The sequence below is a fragment of the Eschrichtius robustus genome, chromosome 5, assembly GCF_028021215.1.
Source record: "Eschrichtius robustus isolate mEscRob2 chromosome 5, mEscRob2.pri, whole genome shotgun sequence".
Classification (NCBI taxonomy): Eukaryota; Metazoa; Chordata; class Mammalia; order Artiodactyla; family Eschrichtiidae; genus Eschrichtius; species Eschrichtius robustus.
Genome location: NC_090828.1, coordinates 141257681 through 141271726, shown reverse-complemented (window position 1 = coordinate 141271726; position 14046 = coordinate 141257681).

Sequence of the window (14046 nt, the reverse complement as noted above, 5' to 3'; positions counted from 1 at the left end):
TATCGGTTAGGGAACTTGCGACACTTAGACACCTGCTCATTAAAATTGATTCAGCGAAGGGCCCAGTGTGTCGCGTGTGTCTGCGTTCGCACCTCAAAGAGTGCAGGTACTTATGTTGCCTTTAGCTAGCATAGGAGGCCCTTGTTAGGAAAGCAGTCTCTTGCCGTTTGGAAAGCGGCATCCTTGCGGCAACAGAGCTGTGTTCAAAACCCTGAAAAGGCCCAGCGTCTATTCAGTGCAGCAACGACTTGGGAGGAAACCACTAATTTCCACAGAGGAACTGCGTGCTTGCAATCCTTGGGGGGAGCTAATCCCGCAGCCCTCCTTCTTTCGGGGAAACAGCAAGGTGACCACTAGGCTCCCCGTAAGTTCCACTTTTGCCAGCGGGCATGTTGGGCATACAGGAGTTTCCATGAAGTGTTCGTCGTTGTGCTGCATACATGGAACTCGAGGATGCCTTTCAGGACGCAATGGGCTCTCGCGTCCACACTGTGTCCCGTGCAACTACACTGAGTACGCCAAGTCTCCTCTCTGCCTGCTGAGCAACAGACAGCCGTGTAGGCCCTTCGGAACACTTCTTGGCATGCAGAGTCCAACGCGACACACTGTTCTCTTCCTTCCAAACCGAGGTTGACATAGCTTGCAAAGAGCCCTGGAACACAGTCCTACACGGTCTCATGTGCTGGGCCACTTGGACTCAGTGCGGAAAAGTGACTTACACCGAGAGAAACCTTCTCCTCTGCCTCCTTCTGGGAACTCATACCTCCCCGCCCTCTACCTCAAGCAGGAAGTCGAGGTGAGATCCAACCTGAGCAAAGAGCACAATTCCTCACTTTACACTGGCAGGCCTTTGGAATATGCAGTGCCAACTCGGTTTTCCTCAGGCCTTCACTCGGTTAAGGATCTGGCCACACGTAGAAGCCTGTGCAATAAAACTTGTTTAGCCAAGGGCCCAGTGTGTCGCGATGGTCTCCCTTTGCAGTTCCAAATCTGCAAGTACTTATGTTGGGTGTTTACTAGGTTAGGAGGCCCTGCTTAGAAAACCAGCGTTTCCACGTTTGGAAATCTGAATACTTGTGGCCTCGGAGCTGTTTCTGAATCCCTAAATATGCCCAGCTTCTACTCACTGCAGGCACACCTCGGGAGGAAATCAGTAGGTTCCGCAGACAAAAAGGGTGCTTGCGCTTTCAGACTGGAGCTTATCTGTGGCCCACGTTCGTTGTGGGAAATCGCAAGGTGACCGCTAGCATCAGCGAACAAAAGCAGACTTATCCCCTTTCGAAAGCTGGATTTTTGCGGCCTAGAACCTTTGTGCAAAAGTGTGGAATTGCACAGCTCCTATTCACTGCAGGCACGTTTGCGAGGGAAACGAGTATTTGGGTCAGAGAAATCAGGTGCTTTCAATTCTTAGGGGGAGCTAATCCCACAGCCCTCGTTCGTTCTGGGAAACCACAAGACGACCACTAGTCTCATCGTAAGGACCAATTTTTCCCCCTGGCAAGCTCTGCCTGCAGCAGTTTCCATGAGGTCTTTGTCGTGGTTCAGCTTAAATGGAACACGAGTAGACTTTCAGGTCTCCTAGGGCTCTGGCATCCGCACCGTTTCCCGTGCAAATACACTGAGTACCCCAAGTGTCCTCTCTGCATGCTGTTCAACAGACAGCCGTGTAGGTCCCTCGGAACACTTCTTGGCATGCAGAATCCAGGGCGACACACTGCTCCCTTCCTCGGAGAACCAGGTTGACACAGCTTACAAACACCTCGGGAATATATTCCCATCCGGTCCAATGGGCTGGGCAACTTTGACTCAGTGCAGAAGAGTGACGTGCCATGAGAGACACCCTCTGCAAGCGTTCTTTCTGGGAACTCATACCTGCCGGCCCTCTACATCATGCAGGAAGTGGATGTGACATCCAACCTGGTCAAAGAACACAATTCACCACTTTACAGTGGTAGGCCTCTGGAAGAGGCAGTGCCTAAAATGCCTTCGTCAGGCCTTCTATCGGTTAGGGAAATTGCGACACTTAGACACCTGCTCATTAAAATTGATTCAGCGAAGGTCCCAGTGTGTCGCGTGTGTCTGCCTTCGCACCTCAAAGACTGCAGGTACTTATGTTGCCTGTTAACTAGCATAGGAGGCCCTTGTTAGGAAAGCAGTCTCTTCCCGTTTGGAAAGCTGCATCCTTGCGGCAACAGAGCTGTGTTCAAAACCCTGAAAAGGCCCAGCGTCTATTCAGTGCAGCAACGCCTAGGGAGGAAAACACTAATTTCCACAGAGGAACTGCGTGCTTGCAATCCTTGGGGGGAGCTAATCCCGCAGCCCTCCTTCTTTCGGGGAAACTGCAAGGTGATCACTAGGCTCCCCATAAGTTCCACTTTTGCCAACGGGCATGTTGGGCATACAGCAGTTTCCATGGAGTGTTCGTCGTTGTGCTGCATACATGGAACTCGAGGGTGCCTTTCAGGACGCAATGGGCTCTCGCGTCCACACTGTGTCCCGTGCAACTACACTGAGTACGCCAAGTCTCCTCTCTGCCTGCTGAGCAACAGACAGCCGTGTAGGCCCTTCGGAACACTTCTTGGCGTGCAGAGTCCAACGCGACACACTGTTCTCTTCCTTCCAAACCGAGGTTGACATAGCTTGCAAAGAGCCGTGGAACACAGTCCTACACGGTGTCATGTGCTGGGCCACTTGAACTCAGTGCGGAAAAGTGACTTACACTGAGAGAAACCTTCTCCTCTTCCTTCCTTCTGCGAACTCATACCTCCCCGCCCTCTACCTCAAGCAGGAAGTCGAGGTGAGATCCAACCAGAGCAAAGAGCACAATTCCTCACTTTACACTGGCAGGCCCTTGGAATATGCAGTGCCAACTCGGTTTTCCTCAGGCCTTCACTCGGTTAAGGATCTGGCCACACGTAGAAGCCTGTGCAATAAAACTTGTTTAGACAAGGGCCCAGTGTGTCGCGATGGTCTCCCTTTGCAGTTCCAATTCTGCAAGTACTTATGTTGGGTGTTAAGTAGGTTAGGTGGCCCTGCTAGAAAACGAGCGTTTCCCCCTTTGGAAATCTGGATACTTGTGGCCTCGGAGATGTTTCTGAATCCCTAAATATGCCCAGCTTCTACTCACTGCAGGCACACCTCGGGAGGAAACCAGTAGGTTCCCCATACAGAAAGGGTGCTTGCGCTTTCAGAGGGGAGCTAATCTGTGGCCCACGTTCGTTCTGGGAAAACGCAAGGTGACCGCTAGCATCAGCGAACAAAAGCAGACTTATCCCCTTTTGAAAGCTGGATTCTTGCGGCCTAGAACCTGTGTGCAAAAGTGTGGAATGGCCCAGCTCCTATTCACTGCAGGCACGCTTGCGAGGGAAACGAGTATTTGGCCCAGAGAAATCAGGTGCTTTCAATTCTTAGGGGGAGCTAATCCCACAGCCCTCGTTCGTTCTGGGAAACCACAAGACGACCACTAGTCTCATCGTAAGTACCAGTTTTTCCCCCTGGCAAGCTCTGCGTGCAGCAGTTTCCATGAGGTCTTTGTCGTGGTTCAATTAAATGGAACACGAGTAGACATTCAGGTCTCCTACGGGTCTGGCATCCGCACCGTTTCCCGTGCAAATACACTGAGTACCCCAAGTGTCCTCTCTGCATGCTGTTCAACAGACAGCCGTGTAGGCCCCTCGGAACACTTCTTGGCATGCAGAATCCAGGGCGACACACAGCTCCCTTCCTCGGAGAACCAGGATGACACAGCTTACAAACACCTCGGGAATATATTCCCATCCGGTCCAATGGGCTGGGCAACTTTGACTCAGTGCAGAAGAGTGACGTGCCATGAGAGACACCCTCTGCAAGCGTTCCTTCTGGGAACTCATACCTGCCGGCCCTCTACACCATGCAGGAAGTGGATGTGACATACAACCTGGTCAAAGAACACAATTCATCACTTTACAGTGGTAGGCCTCTGGAAGAGGCAGTGCTAAAATGCCTTCCTCAGGCATTCTATCGGTTAGGGAACTTGCGACACTTAGACACCTGCTCATTAAAATTGATTCAGCGAAGGGCCCAGTGTGTCGCGTGTGTCTGCCTTCGCACCTCAAAGACTGCAGGTACTTATGTTGCCTTTAGCTAGCATAGGAGGCCCTTGTTAGGAAAGCAGTCTCTTCCCGTTTGGAAAGCTGCATCCTTGCGGCAACAGAGCTGTGTTCAAAACCCTGAAAAGGCCCAGCGTCTATTCAGTGCAGCAACGACTTGGGAGGAAACCACTAATTTCCACAGAGGAACTGCGTGCTTGCAATCCTTGGGGGGAGCTAATCCCGCAGCCCTCCTTCTTTCGGGGAAACAGCAAGGTGACCACTAGGCTCCCCGTAAGTTCCACTTTTGCCAGCGGGCATGTTGGGCATACAGGAGTTTCCATGAAGTGTTCGTCGTTGTGCTGTATACATGGAACTCGAGGATGCCTTTCAGGACGCAATGGGCTCTCGCGTCCACACTGTGTCCCGTGCAACTACACTGAGTACGCCAAGTCTCCTCTCTGCCTGCTGAGCAACAGACAGCCGTGTAGGCCCTTCGGAACACTTCTTGGCATGCAGAGTCCAACGCAACACACTGTTCTCGTCCTTCCAAACCGAGGTTGACATAGCTTGCAAAGAGCCCTGGAACACAGTCCTACACGTACTCATGTGCTGGGCCACTTGGACTCAGTGCGGAAAAGTGACTTACACCGAGAGAAACCTTCTCCTCTGCCTCCTTCTGGGAACTCATACCTCCCCGCCCTCTACCTCAAGCAGGAAGTCGAGGTGAGATCCAACCTGAGCAAAGAGCACAATTCCTCACTTTACACTGGCAGGCGTTTGGAATATGCAGTGCCAACTCGGTTTTCCTCAGGCCTTCACTCGGTTAAGGATCTGGCCACACGTAGAAGCCTGTGCAATAAAACTTGTTTAGCCAAGGGCCCAGTGTGTCGCGATGGTCTCCCTTTGCAGTTCCAAATCTGCAAGTACTTATGTTGGGTGTTTACTAGGTTAGGAGGCCCTGCTTAGAAAACCAGCGTTTCCACGTTTGGAAATCTGAATACTTGTGGCCTCGGAGCTGTTTCTGAATCCCTAAATATGCCCAGCATCTACTCACTGCAGGCACACCTCGGGAGGAAATCAGTAGGTTCCGCAGACAAAAAGGGTGCTTGCGCTTTGAGAGGGGAGCTAATCTGTGGCCCACGTTCCTTCTGGGAAATCGCAAGGTGACCGCTAGCATCAGCGAACAAAAGCAGACTTATCCCCTTTCGAAAGCTGGATTTTTGCGGCCTAGAACCTTTGTGCAAAAGTGTGGAATTGCACAGCTCCTATTCACTGCAGGCACGTTTGCGAGGGAAACGAGTATTTGGCTCAGAGAAATCAGGTGCTTTCAATTCTTAGGGGGAGCTAATCCCACAGCCCTCGTTCGTTCTGGGAAACCACAAGACGACCACTAGTCTCATCGTAAGGACCAATTTTTCCCCCTGGCAAGCTCTGCGTGCAGCAGTTTCCATGAGGTCTTTGTCGTGGTTCAGCTTAAATGGAACACGAGTAGACTTTCAGGTCTCCTAGGGCTCTGGCATCCGCACCGTTTCCCGTGCAAATACACTGAGTACCCCAAGTGTCCTCTCTGCATGCTGTTCAACAGACAGCCGTGTAGGCCCCTCGGAACACTTCTTGGCATGCAGAATCCAGGGCGACACACTCCTCCCTTCCTCGGAGAACCAGGTTGACACAGCTTACAAACACCTCGGGAATATATTCCCATCCGGTCCAATGGGCTGGGCAACTTTGACTCAGTGCAGAAGAGTGACGTGCCATGAGAGACACCCTCTGCAAGCGTTCCTTCTGGGAACTCATACCTGCCGGCCCTCTACATCATGCAGGAAGTGGATGTGACATCCAACCTGGTCAAAAAACACAATTCACCACTTTACAGTGGTAGGCCTCTGGAAGAGGCAGTGCCTAAAATGCCTTCGTCAGGCCTTCTATCGGTTAGGGAAATTGCGACACTTAGACACCTGCTCATTAAAATTGATTCAGCGAAGGTCCCAGTGTGTCGCGTGTGTCTGCCTTCGCACCTCAAAGACTGCAGGTACTTATGTTGCCTGTTAACTAGCATAGGAGGCCCTTGTTAGGAAAGCAGTCTCTTCCCGTTTGGAAAGCTGCATCCTTGCGGCAACAGAGCTGTGTTCAAAACCCTGAAAAGGCCCAGCGTCTATTCAGTGCAGCAACGCCTAGGGAGGAAAACACTAATTTCCACAGAGGAACTGCGTGCTTGCAATCCTTGGGAGGAGCTAATCCCGCAGCCCTCGTTCTTTCGGGGAAACTGCAAGGTGACCACTAGGCTCCCCATAAGTTCCACTTTTGCCAACGGGCATGTTGGGCATACAGCAGTTTCCATGGAGTGTTCGTCGTTGTGCTGCATACATGGAACTCGAGGGTGCCTTTCAGGACGCAATGGGCTCTCGCGTCCACACTGTGTCCCGTGCAACTACACTGAGTACGCCAAGTCTCCTCTCTGCCTGCTGAGCAACAGACAGCCGTGTAGGCCCTTCGGAACACTTCTTGGCGTGCAGAGTCCAACGCGACACACTGTTCTCTTCCTTCCAAACCGAGGTTGACATAGCTTGCAAAGAGCCGTGGAACACAGTCCTACACGGTGTCATGTGCTGGGCCACTTGAACTCAGTGCGGAAAAGTGACTTACACTGAGAGAAACCTTCTCCTCTTCCTTCCTTCTGGGAACTCATACCTCCCCGCCCTCTACCTCAAGCAGGAAGTCGAGGTGAGATCCAACCAGAGCAAAGAGCACAATTCCTCACTTTACACTGGCAGGCCCTTGGAATATGCAGTGCCAACTCGGTTTTCCTCAGGCCTTCACTCGGTTAAGGATCTGGCCACACGTAGAAGCCTGTGCAATAAAACTTGTTTAGACAAGGGCCCAGTGTGTCGCGATGGTCTCCCTTTGCAGTTCCAATTCTGCAAGTACTTATGTTGGGTGTTAACTAGGTTATGTGGCCCTGCTAGAAAACGAGCGTTTCCCCCTTTGGAAATCTGGATACTTGTGGCCTCTGAGATGTTTCTGAATCCCTAAATATGCCCAGCTTCTACTCACTGCAGGCACACCTCGGGAGGAAACCAGTAGGTTCCCCAGACAGAAAGGGTGCTTGCGCTTTCAGGGGGGTGCCAATCTGTGGCCCACGTTCGTTCTGGGAAATCGCAAGGTGACCGCTAGCATCAGCGAACAAAAGCAGACTTATCCCCTTTTGAAAGCTGGATTCTTGCGGCCTAGAACCTGTGTGCAAAAGTGTGGAATTGCCCAGCTCCTATTCACTGCAGGCACGCTTGCGAGGGAAACGAGTATTTGGCCCAGAGAAATCAGGTGCTTTCAATTCTTAGGGGGAGCTAATCCCACAGCCCTCGTTCGTTCTGGGAAACCACAAGACGACCACTAGTCTCATCGTAAGGACCAATTTTTCCCCCTGGCAAGCTCTGCGTGCAGCAGTTTCCATAAGGTCTTTGTCGTGGTTCAGCTTAAATGGAACACGAGTAGACGTTTCAGGTCTCCTAGGGCTCTGGCATCCGCACCGTTTCCCGTGCAAATACACTGAGTACCCCAAGTGTCCTCTCTGCATGCTGATCAACAGACAGCCGTGTAGGCCCCTCGGAACACTTCTTGGCATGCAGAATCCAGGGCGACACACTGCTCCCTTCCTCGGAGAACCAGGTTGACACAGCTTACAAACACCTCGGGAATATATTCCCATCCGGTCAAATGGGCTGGGCAACTTTGACTCAGTGCAGAAGAGTGACGTGCCATGAGAGACACCCTCTGCAAGCGTTCCTTCTGGGAACTCATACCTGCCGGCCCTCTACATCATGCAGAAAGTGGATGTGACATCCAGCCTGGTCAAAGAACACAATTCACCACTTTACAGTGATAGGCCTCTGGAAGAGGCAGTGCTAAAATGCCTTCCTCAGGCCTTCTATCGGTTAGGGAACTTGCGACACTTAGACACCTGCTCATTAAAATTGATTCAGCGAAGGGCCCAGTGTGTCGCGTGTGTCTGCCTTTGCAGCTCAAAGACTGCAGGTACTTATGTTGCCTGTTAACTAGCATAGGAGGCCCTTGTTAGGAAAACAGTCTCTTCCCGTTTGGAAAGCCGCATCCTTGCGGCAACAGAGCTGTGTTCAAAACCCTGAAAAGGCCCAGCGTCTATTCAGTGCAGCAACGCCTTGGGAGGAAAACACTAATTTCCACAGAGGAACTGCGTGCTTGCAATCCTTGGGGGGAGCTAATCCCGCAGCCCTCCTTCTTTCGGGGAAACTGCAAGGTGACCACTAGGCTCCCCGTAAGTTCCACTTTGCTAACGGGCATGTTGGGCATACAGGAGTTTCCATGAAGTGTTCCTCGTTGTGCTGCATACATGGAACTCGAGGATGCCTTTCAGGACGCAATGGGCTTTCGCGTCCACACTGTGTCCCGTGCAACTACACTGAGTACGCCAAGTCTCCTCTCTGCCTGCTGAGCAACAGACAGCCGTGTAGGCCCTTCGGAACACTTCTTGGCATGCAGAGTCCAACGCGACACACTGTTCTCTTCCTTCCAAACCTAGGTTTACATAGCTTGCAAAGAGCCCTGGAACACAGTCCTACACGGTCTCATGTGCTGGGCCACTTGGACTCAGTGCTTGAGAGAAATATTCTCCTCTGCCTTCCTACTGGGAACTCATACCTCCCCGCCCTCTACCTCAAGCAGGAAGTCGAGGTGAGATCCAACCTGAGCAAGAGGACAATTCCTCTCTTTACACTGGCAGGTCCTTGGAATATGCAGTGCCAACTCGGTTTTCCTCAGGCCTTCACTCGGTTAAGGATCTGGCCACACGTAGAAGCCTGTGCAATAAAACTTGTTAAGACAAGGGCCCAGTGTGTCGCGATGGTCTCCCTTTGCAGTTCCAATTCTGCAAGTACTTATGTTGGGTGTTAACTAGGTTAGGTGGCCCTGCTTAGAAAACCAGCGTTTCCCCCTTTGGAAATCTGGATACGTGTGGCCTCGGAGCTGTTTCTGAATCCCTAAATATGCCCAGCTTCTACTCACTGCAGGCACACCTCGGGAGGAAACCATTAGGTTCCCCAGAGAGAAAGGGTGCTTGCGCTTTCAGAGGGGATCCAATCTGTGGCCCACGTTCGTTCTGGGAAATCGCTAGGTGACCGCTAGCATCAGCGAACAAAAGCAGACTTATCCCCTTTTGAAGGCTGGATTCTTGCGGCCTAGAACCTGTGTGCAAAAGTGTGGAATTGCCCAGCTCCTATTCACTGCAGGCACACTTGCGAGGGAAACGAGTATTTGGCCCAGAGAAATCAGGTGCTTTCAATTCTTAGGGGGAACTAATCCCACAGCCCTCGTTCGTTCTGGGAAACCAAAAGATGACCACTAGTCTCATCGTAAGGACCAATTTTTCCCCCTGGCAAGCTCTGCGTGCAGCAGTTTTCATGAGGTCTTTGTCGTGGTTCAGCTTAAATGGAACACGAGTAGACGTTTCAGGTCTCCTAGGGCTCTGGCATCCGCACCGTTGCCCGTGCAAATACACTGAGTACCCCAAGTGTCCTCTCTGCATGCTGATCAACAGACAGCCGTGTAGGCCCCTCGGAACACTTCTTGGCATGCAGAATCCAGGGCGACACCCTGCTCCCTTCCTCGGAGAACCAGGTTGAGACAGCTTACAAACAACTCGGGAATATATTCCCAGGCTGTCTAATGGTCTGGGCAACTTTGACTCAGTGCAGAAGAGTGACGTGCCATGAGAGACACCCTCTGCAAGCGTTCCTTCTGGGAACTCATACCTGCCGGCCCTCTACACCATGCAGGAAGTGGATGTGACATACAACCTGGTCCAAGAACACAATTCAGCACTTTACACAGGTAGGCCTCTGGAAGAGGCAGTGCCTACAATGCCTTCCTCAGGCCTTCTATCGTTTAGGGAACTTGCGACACTTAGACACCTGCTCATTAAAATTGATTCAGCGAAGGGCCCAGTGTGTCGCGTGTGTCTCCCTTTGCAGCTCAAAGACTGCAGGTACTTATGTTGCCTGTTAACTAGCATAGGAGGCCCTTGTTAGGAAAACAGTCTCTTTCCGTTTGGAAAGCCGCATCCTTGCGGCAACAGAGCTGTGTTCAAAACCCTGAAAAGGCCCAGCGTCTATACAGTGCAGCAACGCCTTGGGAGGAAAACACTAATTTCCACAGAGGAACTGCGTGCTTGCAATCCTTGGGGGGAGCTAATCCCGCAGCCCTCCTTCTTTCGGGGAAACAGCAAGTTGACCACTAGGCACCCCGTAAGTTCCACTTTTGCCAACGGGCATGTTGGTCATACAGGAGTTTCCATGAAGTGTTCGTCGTTGTGCTGCATACATGGAACTCGAGGATGCCTTTCAGGACGCAATGGGCTCTCGCGTCCACACTGTGTCCCGTGCAACTACACTGAGTACGCCAAGTCTCCTCTCTGCCTGCTGAGCAACAGACAGCCGTGTAGGCCCTTCGGAACACTTCTTGGCATGCAGAGTCCAACGCGACACACTGTTCTCTTCCTTCCAAACCGAGGTTGACATAGCTTGCAAAGAGCCCTGGAACACAGTCCTACACGGTCTCATGTGCTGGGCCACTTGGACTCAGTGCGGAAAAGTGACTTACACCGAGAGAAACCTTCTCCTCTGCCTTCCTTCTAGGAACTCATACGTCCCCGCTGGGCCACTTGGACTAAGTGCTTGAGAGAAAACTTCTCCACTGCCTTCCTACTGGGAACTCATACCTCCCCGCCCTCTACCTCATGCAGGAAGTCGAGGTGAGATCCAACCTGAGCAAAGAGCACCATTCCTCACTTTACACTGGCAAGGCTTTGGAATATGCAGTGCCAAATCGGTTTTCCTCAGGCCTTCACTCGGTTAAGGATCTGGCCACACGTAGAAGCCTGTGCAAAAAAACTTCTTTAGCCAAGGGCCCAGTGTGTCGCGATGGTCTCCCTTTGCAGTTCCAATTCTGCAAGTACTTATGTTGGGTGTTCACTAGGTTAGGTGGCCCTGCTTACAAAACCAGCGTTTCCCCCTTTGGAAATCTGAATACTTGTGGCCTCGGAGCTGTTTCTGAATCCCTAAATATGCCCAGCTTCTACTCAATGCAGGCACACCTCGGGAGGAAATCAGTAGGTTCCGCAGACAAAAAGGGTGCTTGCGCTTTCAGAGGGGAGCTAATCTGTGGCCCACGTTCGTTCTGGGAAATCGCAAGGTGACCGCTAGCATCAGCGAACAAAAGCAGACTTATCCCCTTTCGAAAGCTGGATTTTTGCGGCCTAGAACCTTTGTGCAAAAGTGTGGAATTGCACAGCTCCTATTCACTGCAGGCACGTTTGCGAGGGAAACGAGTATTTGGCTCAGAGAAATCAGGTGCTTTCAATTCTTAGGGGGAGCTAATCCCACAGCCCTCGTTCGTTCTGGGAAACCACAAGACGACCACTAGTCTCATCGTAAGGACCAATTTTTCCCCCTGGCAAGCTCTGCGTGCAGCAGTTTCCATGAGGTCTTTGTCGTGGTTCAGCTTAAATGGAACACAAGTAGACTTTCAGGTCTCCTAGGGCTCTGGCATCCGCACCGTTTCCCGTGCAAATACACTGAGTACCCCAAGTGTCCTCTCTGCATGCTGTTCAACAGACAGCCGTGTAGGCCCCTCGGAACACTTCTTGGCATGCAGAATCCAGGGCGACACACTGCTCCCTTCCTCGGAGAACCAGGTTGACACAGCTTACAAACACCTCGGGAATATATTCCCATCCGGTCCAATGGGCTGGGCAACTTTGACTCAGTGCAGAAGAGTGACGTGCCATGAGAGACACCCTCTGCAAGCGTTCCTTCTGGGAACTCATACCTGCCGGCCCTCTACATCATGCAGGAAGTGGATGTGACATCCAACCTGGTCAAAGAACACAATTCACCACTTTACAGTGGTAGGCCTCTGGAAGAGGCAGTGCCTAAAATGCCTTCGTCAGGCCTTCTATCGGTTAGGGAAATTGCGACACTTAGACACCTGCTCATTAAAATTGATTCAGCGAAGGTCCCAGTGTGTCGCGTGTGTCTGCCTTTGCAGCTCAAAGACTGCAGGTACTTATGTTGCCTGTTAACTAGCATAGGAGGCCCTTGTTAGGAAAACAGTCTCTTCCCGTTTGGAAAGCCGCATCCTTGCGGCAACAGAGCTGTGTTCAAAACCCTGAAAAGGCCCAGCGTCTATTCAGTGCAGCAACGCCTTGGGAGGAAAACACTAATTTCCACAGAGGAACTGCGTGCTTGCAATCCTTGGGGGGAGCTAATCCCGCAGCCCTCCTTCTTTCGGGGAAACTGCAAGGTGACCACTAGGCTCCCCGTAATTTCCACTTTGCTAACGGGCATGTTGGGCATACAGGAGTTTCCATGAAGTGTTCCTCGTTGTGCTGCATACATGGAACTCGAGGATGCCTTTCAGGACGCAATGGGCTCTCGCGTCCACACTGTGACCCGTGCAACTACACTGAGTACGCCAAGTCTCCTCTCTGCCTACTGAGCAACAGACAGCCGTGTAGGCCCTTCGGAACACTTCTTGGCATGCAGAGTCCAACGCGACACACTGTTCTCTTCCTTCCAAACCTAGGTTGACATAGCTTGCAAAGAGCCCTGGAACACAGTCCTACACGGTCTCATGTGCTGGGCCACTTGGACTCAGTGCTTGAGAGAAATATTCTCCTCTGCCTTCCTACTGGGAACTCATACCTCCCCGCCCTCTACCTCAAGCAGGAAGTCGAGGTGAGATCCAACCTGAGCAAGAGGACAATTCCTCTCTTTACACTGGCAGGTCCTTGGAATATGCAGTGCCAACTCGGTTTTCCTCAGGCCTTCACTCGGTTAAGGATCTGGCCACACGTAGAAGCCTGTGCAATAAAACTTGTTAAGCCAAGGGCCCAGTGTGTCGCGATGGTCTCCCTTTGCAGTTCCAATTCTGCAAGTACTTATGTTGGGTGTTAACTAGGTTAGGTGGCCCTGCTTAGAAAACCAGCGTTTCCCCCTTTGGAAATCTGGATACGTGTGGCCTCGGAGCTGTTTCTGAATCCCTAAATATGCCCAGCTTCTACTCACTGCAGGCACACCTCGGGAGGAAACCATTAGGTTCCCCAGAGAGAAAGGGTGCTTGCGCTTTCAGAGGGGATCCAATCTGTGGCCCACGTTCGTTCTGGGAAATCGCTAGGTGACCGCTAGCATCAGCGAACAAAAGCAGACTTATCCCCTTTTGAAGGCTGGATTCTTGCGGCCTAGAACCTGTGTGCAAAAGTGTGGAATTGCCCAGCTCCTATTCACTGCAGGCACACTTGCGAGGGAAACGAGTATTTGCCCCAGAGAAATCAGGTGCTTTCAATTCTTAGGGGGAACTAATCCCACAGCCCTCGTTCGTTCTGGGAAACCAAAAGATGACCACTAGTCTCATCGTAAGGACCAATTTTTCCCCCTGGCAAGCTCTGCGTGCAGCAGTTTTCATGAGGTCTTTGTCGTGGTTCAGCTTAAATGGAACACGAGTAGACGTTTCAGGTCTCCTAGGGCTCTGGCATCCGCACCGTTGCCCGTGCAAATACACTGAGTACCCCAAGTGTCCTCTCTGCATGCTGATCAACAGACAGCCGTGTAGGCCCCTCGGAACACTTCTTGGCATGCAGAATCCAGGGCGACACCCTGCTCCCTTCCTCGGAGAACCAGGTTGAGACAGCTTACAAACAACTCGGGAATATATTCCCAGGCTGTCTAATGGTCTGGGCAACTTTGACTCAGTGCAGAAGAGTGACGTGCCATGAGAGACACCCTCTGCAAGCGTTCCTTCTGGGAACTCATACCTGCCGGCCCTCTACACCATGCAGGAAGTGGATGTGACATACAACCTGGTCCAAGAACACAATTCAGCACTTTACACTGGTAGGCCTCTGGAAGAGGCAGTGCCTACAATGCCTTCCTCAGGCCTTCTATCGTTT